The following is a 12,457-nucleotide window of genomic DNA, read 5'->3' on the forward strand; positions in this document are numbered from 1 at the left end:
TGTTAGATAAAAATTCATTTCAATTCGCTAATCGGGCTAATATGAATCAGGTGAATCGAGTTCTGCTTTTGGAAACTGGGTTAAGAAGGGGTGCACCGTTCCTGGAGGTACTGCAATACCAGGTCAATGCGTGGAGTGGACAGAGCAAGCTCTTTTTCCATCTCCCTGTTCTAAAAATCCATTTAATATATGGTCCCCAGATAGGGGACGTATCAGATATTAAACTGATAAGAACAGATACTACACTTGATCTTAGCCAAAAGGCCGAGAAGCGATAACCAGAATTGGTTTGGGCCTCGAGTGGCACCCTGGCCTATGCCGGACACATCTTAGGGAGAGAGAGCGAGAGGGAGACAAACCCACGCCTACACAAGACATTTTGTCACCCAAGCCAACCCTTGAAAAGGCTGCTTTGCAGAGCAAAAACAAGAAGAATGGTGCGTTTTGCAGCCGCCGCCCACTGCAATGAATCTGAATAACTCCTCCTTTAGGGCGCAAGCAACTCCCCTCCCCCTTGCAGTCTTTCCAATTCACGATACAAAAAGACGGACAGGACAGGTTGCCTGACTTTCCGTCACTGCCACCCTTTGCCATCCTTACCCGTAGAAAGCCCTTTCATCATCCCGAAACCCTAATCTTTTCCCTTTCCTTCCCAGCCCCCAAACCCTGCCCTCTGTACCTTTCTCACCACCCGCTTCCCTTCTCCTGTCATCCCCCTACCACCCGGGAAAAAAAGAGATTGCCCCCTCCTTCCACTAGCCCACCCTCCCACCCAAAGAACAACTTCTTCTGCGCAGCTTGTTTTCTAGGCAGCAGCGCTATTGTGATGTCATCGGGGGGCATTGTGACAAGCCGCCAGTGTTCCGTCTCTTCATGTTGTGCACTGTTCAAACCGAAAATACATCAACAGGCAGGCTACAGAAAAGCTTACTAACAAAGGTTAGAGAGGGGCTTTCTCAGAGGGCTTTTTACAGTTTGTCTATTCCCAATTAGCCGGTTTAGTATACTTAATGAAAGTACTAATTCTTTCATAGGCCGCCCATTCTTAGTATTTGACGTTCAGGTAACAACAGGTAACTTTATTTGGAGTGGAAGCAGAGAGATAACACCAGATGCCAACTGTAGATCCTCTCACACCTGTGGTCACTGCAGCATCTGACTCCACTTTGTCCAAAAGGGATCTATTCCATTCAATTACACATGATCTAGATTAGACTGACAACAAGATACTGCACGGGACATAGCAGAGTTGGTGAAGTTGAGTGGTGATGAGTTTGCTATTTGGATGAATAAAGCAAGTAAAAAGTGTGTTAGATAAAAATTCATTTCAATTCGCTAATCGGGCTAATATGAATCAGGTGAATCGAGTTCTGCTTTTGGAAACTGGGTTAAGAAGGGGTGCACCGTTCCTGGAGGTACTGCAATACCAGGTCAATGCGTGGAGTGGACAGAGCAAGCTCTTTTTCCATCTCCCTGTTCTAAAAATCCATTTAATATATGGTCCCCAGATAGGGGACGTATCAGATATTAAACTGATAAGAACAGATACTACACTTGATCTTAGCCAAAAGGCCGAGAAGCGATAACCAGAATTGGTTTGGGCCTCGAGTGGCACCCTGGCCTATGCCGGACACATCTTAGGGAGAGAGAGCGAGAGGGAGACAAACCCACGCCTACACAAGACATTTTGTCACCCAAGCCAACCCTTGAAAAGGCTGCTTTGCAGAGCAAAAACAAGAAGAATGGTGCGTTTTGCAGCCGCCGCCCACTGCAATGAATCTGAATAACTCCTCCTTTAGGGCGCAAGCAACTCCCCTCCCCCTTGCAGTCTTTCCAATTCACGATACAAAAAGACGGACAGGACAGGTTGCCTGACTTTCCGTCACTGCCACCCTTTGCCATCCTTACCCGTAGAAAGCCCTTTCATCATCCCCAAACCCTAATCTTTTCCCTTTCCTTCCCAGCCCCCAAACCCTGCCCTCTGTACCTTTCTCACCACCCGCTTCCCTTCTCCTGTCATCCCCCTACCACCCGGGAAAAAAAGAGATTGCCCCCTCCTTCCACTAGCCCACCCTCCCACCCAAAGAACAACTTCTTCTGCGCAGCTTGTTTTCTAGGCAGCAGCGCTATTGTGATGTCATCGGGGGGCATTGTGACAAGCCGCCAGTGTTCCGTCTCTTCATGTTGTGCACTGTTCAAACCGAAAATACATCAACAGGCAGGCTACAGAAAAGCTTACTAACAAAGGTTAGAGAGGGGCTTTCTCAGAGGGCTTTTTACAGTTTGTCTATTCCCAATTAGCCGGTTTAGTATACTTAATGAAAGTACTAATTCTTTCATAGGCCGCCCATTCTTAGTATTTGACGTTCAGGTAACAACAGGTAACTTTATTTGGAGTGGAAGCAGAGAGATAACACCAGATGCCAATTGTAGATCCTCTCACACCTGTGGTCACTGCAGCATCTGACTCCACTTTGTCCAAAAGGGATCTATTCCATTCAATTACACATGATCTAGATTAGACTGACAACAAGATACTGCACGGGACATAGCAGAGTTGGTGAAGTTGAGTGGTGATGAGTTTGCTATTTGGATGAATAAAGCAAGTAAAAAGTGTGTTAGATAAAAATTCATTTCAATTCGCTAATCGGGCTAATATGAATCAGGTGAATCGAGTTCTGCTTTTGGAAACTGGGTTAAGAAGGGGTGCACCGTTCCTGGAGGTACTGCAATACCAGGTCAATGCGTGGAGTGGACAGAGCAAGCTCTTTTTCCATCTCCCTGTTCTAAAAATCCATTTAATATATGGTCCCCAGATAGGGGACGTATCAGATATTAAACTGATAAGAACAGATACTACACTTGATCTTAGCCAAAAGGCCGAGAAGCGATAACCAGAATTGGTTTGGGCCTCGAGTGGCACCCTGGCCTATGCCGGACACATCTTAGGGAGAGAGAGCGAGAGGGAGACAAACCCACGCCTACACAAGACATTTTGTCACCCAAGCCAACCCTTGAAAAGGCTGCTTTGCAGAGCAAAAACAAGAAGAATGGTGCGTTTTGCAGCCGCCGCCCACTGCAATGAATCTGAATAACTCCTCCTTTAGGGCGCAAGCAACTCCCCTCCCCCTTGCAGTCTTTCCAATTCACGATACAAAAAGACGGACAGGACAGGTTGCCTGACTTTCCGTCACTGCCACCCTTTGCCATCCTTACCCGTAGAAAGCCCTTTCATCATCCCCAAACCCTAATCTTTTCCCTTTCCTTCCCAGCCCCCAAACCCTGCCCTCTGTACCTTTCTCACCACCCGCTTCCCTTCTCCTGTCATCCCCCTACCACCCGGGAAAAAAAGAGATTGCCCCCTCCTTCCACTAGCCCACCCTCCCACCCAAAGAACAACTTCTTCTGCGCAGCTTGTTTTCTAGGCAGCAGCGCTATTGTGATGTCATCGGGGGGCATTGTGACAAGCCGCCAGTGTTCCGTCTCTTCATGTTGTGCACTGTTCAAACCGAAAATACATCAACAGGCAGGCTACAGAAAAGCTTACTAACAAAGGTTAGAGAGGGGCTTTCTCACAGGGCTTTTTACAGTTTGTCTATTCCCAATTAGCCGGTTTAGTATACTTAATGAAAGTACTAATTCTTTCATAGGCCGCCCATTCTTAGTATTTGACGTTCAGGTAACAACAGGTAACTTTATTTGGAGTGGAAGCAGAGAGATAACACCAGATGCCAATTGTAGATCCTCTCACACCTGTGGTCACTGCAGCATCTGACTCCACTTTGTCCAAAAGGGATCTATTCCATTCAATTACACATGATCTAGATTAGACTGACAACAAGATACTGCACGGGACATAGCAGAGTTGGTGAAGTTGAGTGGTGATGAGTTTGCTATTTGGATGAATAAAGCAAGTAAAAAGTGTGTTAGATAAAAATTCATTTCAATTCGCTAATCGGGCTAATATGAATCAGGTGAATCGAGTTCTGCTTTTGGAAACTGGGTTAAGAAGGGGTGCACCGTTCCTGGAGGTACTGCAATACCAGGTCAATGCGTGGAGTGGACAGAGCAAGCTCTTTTTCCATCTCCCTGTTCTAAAAATCCATTTAATATATGGTCCCCAGATAGGGGACGTATCAGATATTAAACTGATAAGAACAGATACTACACTTGATCTTAGCCAAAAGGCCGAGAAGCGATAACCAGAATTGGTTTGGGCCTCGAGTGGCACCCTGGCCTATGCCGGACACATCTTAGGGAGAGAGAGCGAGAGGGAGACAAACCCACGCCTACACAAGACATTTTGTCACCCAAGCCAACCCTTGAAAAGGCTGCTTTGCAGAGCAAAAACAAGAAGAATGGTGCGTTTTGCAGCCGCCGCCCACTGCAATGAATCTGAATAACTCCTCCTTTAGGGCGCAAGCAACTCCCCTCCCCCTTGCAGTCTTTCCAATTCACGATACAAAAAGACGGACAGGACAGGTTGCCTGACTTTCCGTCACTGCCACCCTTTGCCATCCTTACCCGTAGAAAGCCCTTTCATCATCCCCAAACCCTAATCTTTTCCCTTTCCTTCCCAGCCCCCAAACCCTGCCCTCTGTACCTTTCTCACCACCCGCTTCCCTTCTCCTGTCATCCCCCTACCACCCGGGAAAAAAAGAGATTGCCCCCTCCTTCCACTAGCCCACCCTCCCACCCAAAGAACAACTTCTTCTGCGCAGCTTGTTTTCTAGGCAGCAGCGCTATTGTGATGTCATCGGGGGGCATTGTGACAAGCCGCCAGTGTTCCGTCTCTTCATGTTGTGCACTGTTCAAACCGAAAATACATCAACAGGCAGGCTACAGAAAAGCTTACTAACAAAGGTTAGAGAGGGGCTTTCTCAGAGGGCTTTTTACAGTTTGTCTATTCCCAATTAGCCGGTTTAGTATACTTAATGAAAGTACTAATTCTTTCATAGGCCGCCCATTCTTAGTATTTGACGTTCAGGTAACAACAGGTAACTTTATTTGGAGTGGAAGCAGAGAGATAACACCAGATGCCAATTGTAGATCCTCTCACACCTGTGGTCACTGCAGCATCTGACTCCACTTTGTCCAAAAGGGATCTATTCCATTCAATTACACATGATCTAGATTAGACTGACAACAAGATACTGCACGGGACATAGCAGAGTTGGTGAAGTTGAGTGGTGATGAGTTTGCTATTTGGATGAATAAAGCAAGTAAAAAGTGTGTTAGATAAAAATTCATTTCAATTCGCTAATCGGGCTAATATGAATCAGGTGAATCGAGTTCTGCTTTTGGAAACTGGGTTAAGAAGGGGTGCACCGTTCCTGGAGGTACTGCAATACCAGGTCAATGCGTGGAGTGGACAGAGCAAGCTCTTTTTCCATCTCCCTGTTCTAAAAATCCATTTAATATATGGTCCCCAGATAGGGGACGTATCAGATATTAAACTGATAAGAACAGATACTACACTTGATCTTAGCCAAAAGGCCGAGAAGCGATAACCAGAATTGGTTTGGGCCTCGAGTGGCACCCTGGCCTATGCCGGACACATCTTAGGGAGAGAGAGCGAGAGGGAGACAAACCCACGCCTACACAAGACATTTTGTCACCCAAGCCAACCCTTGAAAAGGCTGCTTTGCAGAGCAAAAACAAGAAGAATGGTGCGTTTTGCAGCCGCCGCCCACTGCAATGAATCTGAATAACTCCTCCTTTAGGGCGCAAGCAACTCCCCTCCCCCTTGCAGTCTTTCCAATTCACGATACAAAAAGACGGACAGGACAGGTTGCCTGACTTTCCGTCACTGCCACCCTTTGCCATCCTTACCCGTAGAAAGCCCTTTCATCATCCCCAAACCCTAATCTTTTCCCTTTCCTTCCCAGCCCCCAAACCCTGCCCTCTGTACCTTTCTCACCACCCGCTTCCCTTCTCCTGTCATCCCCCTACCACCCGGGAAAAAAAGAGATTGCCCCCTCCTTCCACTAGCCCACCCTCCCACCCAAAGAACAACTTCTTCTGCGCAGCTTGTTTTCTAGGCAGCAGCGCTATTGTGATGTCATCGGGGGGCATTGTGACAAGCCGCCAGTGTTCCGTCTCTTCATGTTGTGCACTGTTCAAACCGAAAATACATCAACAGGCAGGCTACAGAAAAGCTTACTAACAAAGGTTAGAGAGGGGCTTTCTCAGAGGGCTTTTTACAGTTTGTCTATTCCCAATTAGCCGGTTTAGTATACTTAATGAAAGTACTAATTCTTTCATAGGCCGCCCATTCTTAGTATTTGACGTTCAGGTAACAACAGGTAACTTTATTTGGAGTGGAAGCAGAGAGATAACACCAGATGCCAATTGTAGATCCTCTCACACCTGTGGTCACTGCAGCATCTGACTCCACTTTGTCCAAAAGGGATCTATTCCATTCAATTACACATGATCTAGATTAGACTGACAACAAGATACTGCACGGGACATAGCAGAGTTGGTGAAGTTGAGTGGTGATGAGTTTGCTATTTGGATGAATAAAGCAAGTAAAAAGTGTGTTAGATAAAAATTCATTTCAATTCGCTAATCGGGCTAATATGAATCAGGTGAATCGAGTTCTGCTTTTGGAAACTGGGTTAAGAAGGGGTGCACCGTTCCTGGAGGTACTGCAATACCAGGTCAATGCGTGGAGTGGACAGAGCAAGCTCTTTTTCCATCTCCCTGTTCTAAAAATCCATTTAATATATGGTCCCCAGATAGGGGACGTATCAGATATTAAACTGATAAGAACAGATACTACACTTGATCTTAGCCAAAAGGCCGAGAAGCGATAACCAGAATTGGTTTGGGCCTCGAGTGGCACCCTGGCCTATGCCGGACACATCTTAGGGAGAGAGAGCGAGAGGGAGACAAACCCACGCCTACACAAGACATTTTGTCACCCAAGCCAACCCTTGAAAAGGCTGCTTTGCAGAGCAAAAACAAGAAGAATGGTGCGTTTTGCAGCCGCCGCCCACTGCAATGAATCTGAATAACTCCTCCTTTAGGGCGCAAGCAACTCCCCTCCCCCTTGCAGTCTTTCCAATTCACGATACAAAAAGACGGACAGGACAGGTTGCCTGACTTTCCGTCACTGCCACCCTTTGCCATCCTTACCCGTAGAAAGCCCTTTCATCATCCCCAAACCCTAATCTTTTCCCTTTCCTTCCCAGCCCCCAAACCCTGCCCTCTGTACCTTTCTCACCACCCGCTTCCCTTCTCCTGTCATCCCCCTACCACCCGGGAAAAAAAGAGATTGCCCCCTCCTTCCACTAGCCCACCCTCCCACCCAAAGAACAACTTCTTCTGCGCAGCTTGTTTTCTAGGCAGCAGCGCTATTGTGATGTCATCGGGGGGCATTGTGACAAGCCGCCAGTGTTCCGTCTCTTCATGTTGTGCACTGTTCAAACCGAAAATACATCAACAGGCAGGCTACAGAAAAGCTTACTAACAAAGGTTAGAGAGGGGCTTTCTCAGAGGGCTTTTTACAGTTTGTCTATTCCCAATTAGCCGGTTTAGTATACTTAATGAAAGTACTAATTCTTTCATAGGCCGCCCATTCTTAGTATTTGACGTTCAGGTAACAACAGGTAACTTTATTTGGAGTGGAAGCAGAGAGATAACACCAGATGCCAATTGTAGATCCTCTCACACCTGTGGTCACTGCAGCATCTGACTCCACTTTGTCCAAAAGGGATCTATTCCATTCAATTACACATGATCTAGATTAGACTGACAACAAGATACTGCACGGGACATAGCAGAGTTGGTGAAGTTGAGTGGTGATGAGTTTGCTATTTGGATGAATAAAGCAAGTAAAAAGTGTGTTAGATAAAAATTCATTTCAATTCGCTAATCGGGCTAATATGAATCAGGTGAATCGAGTTCTGCTTTTGGAAACTGGGTTAAGAAGGGGTGCACCGTTCCTGGAGGTACTGCAATACCAGGTCAATGCGTGGAGTGGACAGAGCAAGCTCTTTTTCCATCTCCCTGTTCTAAAAATCCATTTAATATATGGTCCCCAGATAGGGGACGTATCAGATATTAAACTGATAAGAACAGATACTACACTTGATCTTAGCCAAAAGGCCGAGAAGCGATAACCAGAATTGGTTTGGGCCTCGAGTGGCACCCTGGCCTATGCCGGACACATCTTAGGGAGAGAGAGCGAGAGGGAGACAAACCCACGCCTACACAAGACATTTTGTCACCCAAGCCAACCCTTGAAAAGGCTGCTTTGCAGAGCAAAAACAAGAAGAATGGTGCGTTTTGCAGCCGCCGCCCACTGCAATGAATCTGAATAACTCCTCCTTTAGGGCGCAAGCAACTCCCCTCCCCCTTGCAGTCTTTCCAATTCACGATACAAAAAGACGGACAGGACAGGTTGCCTGACTTTCCGTCACTGCCACCCTTTGCCATCCTTACCCGTAGAAAGCCCTTTCATCATCCCCAAACCCTAATCTTTTCCCTTTCCTTCCCAGCCCCCAAACCCTGCCCTCTGTACCTTTCTCACCACCCGCTTCCCTTCTCCTGTCATCCCCCTACCACCCGGGAAAAAAAGAGATTGCCCCCTCCTTCCACTAGCCCACCCTCCCACCCAAAGAACAACTTCTTCTGCGCAGCTTGTTTTCTAGGCAGCAGCGCTATTGTGATGTCATCGGGGGGCATTGTGACAAGCCGCCAGTGTTCCGTCTCTTCATGTTGTGCACTGTTCAAACCGAAAATACATCAACAGGCAGGCTACAGAAAAGCTTACTAACAAAGGTTAGAGAGGGGCTTTCTCAGAGGGCTTTTTACAGTTTGTCTATTCCCAATTAGCCGGTTTAGTATACTTAATGAAAGTACTAATTCTTTCATAGGCCGCCCATTCTTAGTATTTGACGTTCAGGTAACAACAGGTAACTTTATTTGGAGTGGAAGCAGAGAGATAACACCAGATGCCAATTGTAGATCCTCTCACACCTGTGGTCACTGCAGCATCTGACTCCACTTTGTCCAAAAGGGATCTATTCCATTCAATTACACATGATCTAGATTAGACTGACAACAAGATACTGCACGGGACATAGCAGAGTTGGTGAAGTTGAGTGGTGATGAGTTTGCTATTTGGATGAATAAAGCAAGTAAAAAGTGTGTTAGATAAAAATTCATTTCAATTCGCTAATCGGGCTAATATGAATCAGGTGAATCGAGTTCTGCTTTTGGAAACTGGGTTAAGAAGGGGTGCACCGTTCCTGGAGGTACTGCAATACCAGGTCAATGCGTGGAGTGGACAGAGCAAGCTCTTTTTCCATCTCCCTGTTCTAAAAATCCATTTAATATATGGTCCCCAGATAGGGGACGTATCAGATATTAAACTGATAAGAACAGATACTACACTTGATCTTAGCCAAAAGGCCGAGAAGCGATAACCAGAATTGGTTTGGGCCTCGAGTGGCACCCTGGCCTATGCCGGACACATCTTAGGGAGAGAGAGCGAGAGGGAGACAAACCCACGCCTACACAAGACATTTTGTCACCCAAGCCAACCCTTGAAAAGGCTGCTTTGCAGAGCAAAAACAAGAAGAATGGTGCGTTTTGCAGCCGCCGCCCACTGCAATGAATCTGAATAACTCCTCCTTTAGGGCGCAAGCAACTCCCCTCCCCCTTGCAGTCTTTCCAATTCACGATACAAAAAGACGGACAGGACAGGTTGCCTGACTTTCCGTCACTGCCACCCTTTGCCATCCTTACCCGTAGAAAGCCCTTTCATCATCCCCAAACCCTAATCTTTTCCCTTTCTTTCCCAGCCCCCAAACCCTGCCCTCTGTACCTTTCTCACCACCCGCTTCCCTTCTCCTGTCATCCCCCTACCACCCGGGAAAAAAAGAGATTGCCCCCTCCTTCCACTAGCCCACCCTCCCACCCAAAGAACAACTTCTTCTGCGCAGCTTGTTTTCTAGGCAGCAGCGCTATTGTGATGTCATCGGGGGGCATTGTGACAAGCCGCCAGTGTTCCGTCTCTTCATGTTGTGCACTGTTCAAACCGAAAATACATCAACAGGCAGGCTACAGAAAAGCTTACTAACAAAGGTTAGAGAGGGGCTTTCTCAGAGGGCTTTTTACAGTTTGTCTATTCCCAATTAGCCGGTTTAGTATACTTAATGAAAGTACTAATTCTTTCATAGGCCGCCCATTCTTAGTATTTGACGTTCAGGTAACAACAGGTAACTTTATTTGGAGTGGAAGCAGAGAGATAACACCAGATGCCAATTGTAGATCCTCTCACACCTGTGGTCACTGCAGCATCTGACTCCACTTTGTCCAAAAGGGATCTATTCCATTCAATTACACATGATCTAGATTAGACTGACAACAAGATACTGCACGGGACATAGCAGAGTTGGTGAAGTTGAGTGGTGATGAGTTTGCTATTTGGATGAATAAAGCAAGTAAAAAGTGTGTTAGATAAAAATTCATTTCAATTCGCTAATCGGGCTAATATGAATCAGGTGAATCGAGTTCTGCTTTTGGAAACTGGGTTAAGAAGGGGTGCACCGTTCCTGGAGGTACTGCAATACCAGGTCAATGCGTGGAGTGGACAGAGCAAGCTCTTTTTCCATCTCCCTGTTCTAAAAATCCATTTAATATATGGTCCCCAGATAGGGGACGTATCAGATATTAAACTGATAAGAACAGATACTACACTTGATCTTAGCCAAAAGGCCGAGAAGCGATAACCAGAATTGGTTTGGGCCTCGAGTGGCACCCTGGCCTATGCCGGACACATCTTAGGGAGAGAGAGCGAGAGGGAGACAAACCCACGCCTACACAAGACATTTTGTCACCCAAGCCAACCCTTGAAAAGGCTGCTTTGCAGAGCAAAAACAAGAAGAATGGTGCGTTTTGCAGCCGCCGCCCACTGCAATGAATCTGAATAACTCCTCCTTTAGGGCGCAAGCAACTCCCCTCCCCCTTGCAGTCTTTCCAATTCACGATACAAAAAGACGGACAGGACAGGTTGCCTGACTTTCCGTCACTGCCACCCTTTGCCATCCTTACCCGTAGAAAGCCCTTTCATCATCCCCAAACCCTAATCTTTTCCCTTTCCTTCCCAGCCCCCAAACCCTGCCCTCTGTACCTTTCTCACCACCCGCTTCCCTTCTCCTGTCATCCCCCTACCACCCGGGAAAAAAAGAGATTGCCCCCTCCTTCCACTAGCCCACCCTCCCACCCAAAGAACAACTTCTTCTGCGCAGCTTGTTTTCTAGGCAGCAGCGCTATTGTGATGTCATCGGGGGGCATTGTGACAAGCCGCCAGTGTTCCGTCTCTTCATGTTGTGCACTGTTCAAACCGAAAATACATCAACAGGCAGGCTACAGAAAAGCTTACTAACAAAGGTTAGAGAGGGGCTTTCTCAGAGGGCTTTTTACAGTTTGTCTATTCCCAATTAGCCGGTTTAGTATACTTAATGAAAGTACTAATTCTTTCATAGGCCGCCCATTCTTAGTATTTGACGTTCAGGTAACAACAGGTAACTTTATTTGGAGTGGAAGCAGAGAGATAACACCAGATGCCAATTGTAGATCCTCTCACACCTGTGGTCACTGCAGCATCTGACTCCACTTTGTCCAAAAGGGATCTATTCCATTCAATTACACATGATCTAGATTAGACTGACAACAAGATACTGCACGGGACATAGCAGAGTTGGTGAAGTTGAGTGGTGATGAGTTTGCTATTTGGATGAATAAAGCAAGTAAAAAGTGTGTTAGATAAAAATTCATTTCAATTCGCTAATCGGGCTAATATGAATCAGGTGAATCGAGTTCTGCTTTTGGAAACTGGGTTAAGAAGGGGTGCACCGTTCCTGGAGGTACTGCAATACCAGGTCAATGCGTGGAGTGGACAGAGCAAGCTCTTTTTCCATCTCCCTGTTCTAAAAATCCATTTAATATATGGTCCCCAGATAGGGGACGTATCAGATATTAAACTGATAAGAACAGATGAGATTTCATCCGCAAATTTCAGAAAACGGTCATCGGCCACCACACAAAAGCGCAGTGCCGCAGGTGATCGCCTCCCGAGCCCAGGAACCACCAGCCATAAGGGGACGTAAGCACCAAAAGGCGCAACAATCCCCGAGGCCGGCGGTTGTGCAAGCCCGGGCCCCTCCCAGCCAAGACCAAGGCAAACCCAATGAAGAGACTACACTTGATCTTAGCCAAAAGGCCGAGAAGCGATAACCAGAATTGGTTTGGGCCTCGAGTGGCACCCTGGCCTATGCCGGACACATCTTAGGGAGAGAGAGCGAGAGGGAGACAAACCCACGCCTACACAAGACATTTTGTCACCCAAGCCAACCCTTGAAAAGGCTGCTTTGCAGAGCAAAAACAAGAAGAATGGTGCGTTTTGCAGCCGCCGCCCACTGCAATGAATCTGAATAACTCCTCC

At 46.9% G+C, this 12,457-nt stretch overlaps 10 non-coding genes across 10 annotated transcripts; all 10 read right to left on the reverse strand.

Moving 5' to 3' along the window:
- Positions 1 to 85: 85 nt before the first annotated feature.
- On the reverse strand, positions 86 to 276 carry LOC142281142 (U2 spliceosomal RNA). The gene has a single exon (XR_012743284.1). It is a non-coding gene; the product is annotated as a U2 spliceosomal RNA (small nuclear RNA).
- Positions 277 to 1,393: 1,117 nt separating this feature from the next.
- On the reverse strand, positions 1,394 to 1,584 carry LOC142281185 (U2 spliceosomal RNA). The gene has a single exon (XR_012743316.1). It is a non-coding gene; the product is annotated as a U2 spliceosomal RNA (small nuclear RNA).
- A 1,117-nt stretch (positions 1,585 to 2,701) lies between these two features.
- LOC142281196 (U2 spliceosomal RNA) lies at positions 2,702 to 2,892 on the reverse strand. Its single transcript, XR_012743327.1, has one exon. It is a non-coding gene; the product is annotated as a U2 spliceosomal RNA (small nuclear RNA).
- A 1,117-nt stretch (positions 2,893 to 4,009) lies between these two features.
- On the reverse strand, positions 4,010 to 4,200 carry LOC142281208 (U2 spliceosomal RNA). Its single transcript, XR_012743338.1, has one exon. It is a non-coding gene; the product is annotated as a U2 spliceosomal RNA (small nuclear RNA).
- Positions 4,201 to 5,317: 1,117 nt separating this feature from the next.
- Positions 5,318 to 5,508, reverse strand: LOC142281030 (U2 spliceosomal RNA). Its single transcript, XR_012743179.1, has one exon. It is a non-coding gene; the product is annotated as a U2 spliceosomal RNA (small nuclear RNA).
- Positions 5,509 to 6,625: 1,117 nt separating this feature from the next.
- LOC142281041 (U2 spliceosomal RNA) lies at positions 6,626 to 6,816 on the reverse strand. Its single transcript, XR_012743190.1, has one exon. It is a non-coding gene; the product is annotated as a U2 spliceosomal RNA (small nuclear RNA).
- Positions 6,817 to 7,933: 1,117 nt separating this feature from the next.
- Positions 7,934 to 8,124, reverse strand: LOC142281053 (U2 spliceosomal RNA). Its single transcript, XR_012743201.1, has one exon. It is a non-coding gene; the product is annotated as a U2 spliceosomal RNA (small nuclear RNA).
- Positions 8,125 to 9,241: 1,117 nt separating this feature from the next.
- Positions 9,242 to 9,432, reverse strand: LOC142281066 (U2 spliceosomal RNA). The gene has a single exon (XR_012743212.1). It is a non-coding gene; the product is annotated as a U2 spliceosomal RNA (small nuclear RNA).
- Positions 9,433 to 10,549: 1,117 nt separating this feature from the next.
- LOC142281078 (U2 spliceosomal RNA) lies at positions 10,550 to 10,740 on the reverse strand. The gene has a single exon (XR_012743223.1). It is a non-coding gene; the product is annotated as a U2 spliceosomal RNA (small nuclear RNA).
- Positions 10,741 to 11,857: 1,117 nt separating this feature from the next.
- On the reverse strand, positions 11,858 to 12,042 carry LOC142281164 (U2 spliceosomal RNA). The gene has a single exon (XR_012743305.1). It is a non-coding gene; the product is annotated as a U2 spliceosomal RNA (small nuclear RNA).
- Between the last annotated feature and the right edge of the window lie 415 nt (positions 12,043 to 12,457).

This window comes from Anomaloglossus baeobatrachus, unplaced genomic scaffold (assembly GCF_048569485.1).
Source record: "Anomaloglossus baeobatrachus isolate aAnoBae1 unplaced genomic scaffold, aAnoBae1.hap1 Scaffold_467, whole genome shotgun sequence".
Taxonomy (NCBI): Eukaryota; Metazoa; Chordata; class Amphibia; order Anura; family Aromobatidae; genus Anomaloglossus; species Anomaloglossus baeobatrachus.